The sequence below is a fragment of the Brassica oleracea genome, chromosome C7, assembly GCF_000695525.1.
Source record: "Brassica oleracea var. oleracea cultivar TO1000 chromosome C7, BOL, whole genome shotgun sequence".
NCBI classification, from domain to species: domain Eukaryota; kingdom Viridiplantae; phylum Streptophyta; class Magnoliopsida; order Brassicales; family Brassicaceae; genus Brassica; species Brassica oleracea.
In genome coordinates, this window is record NC_027754.1 from 36,803,129 (window position 1) to 36,803,449 (window position 321).

Consider the following 321-nt stretch of genomic DNA (forward strand, 5'->3'; position numbering starts at 1 on the left):
GTGGAATATGCGAGGTAATGTATTATAAATCGTCGTAAAATTCCCGTGAGGTAACGTGGAAAGTACGACGACTGTCTCTAAACCCCTAAAACGAAACGCCAAACCCCAAACCACATCTTCTTTATCTTCTACTTCATATATCAAACACTTCTATCCTTTAACCTCAAGCAATTCATTCTAATCCAAACCGAAAATTAAAAAAACACAATTCCTTTTATCTTAATTAATGTCGATATCTTATTTATAAATAAACTCCCATTATCTTTAATTATATATAATAAATCAAACTCATACAAATATCAAATACATTAATCGGATTCA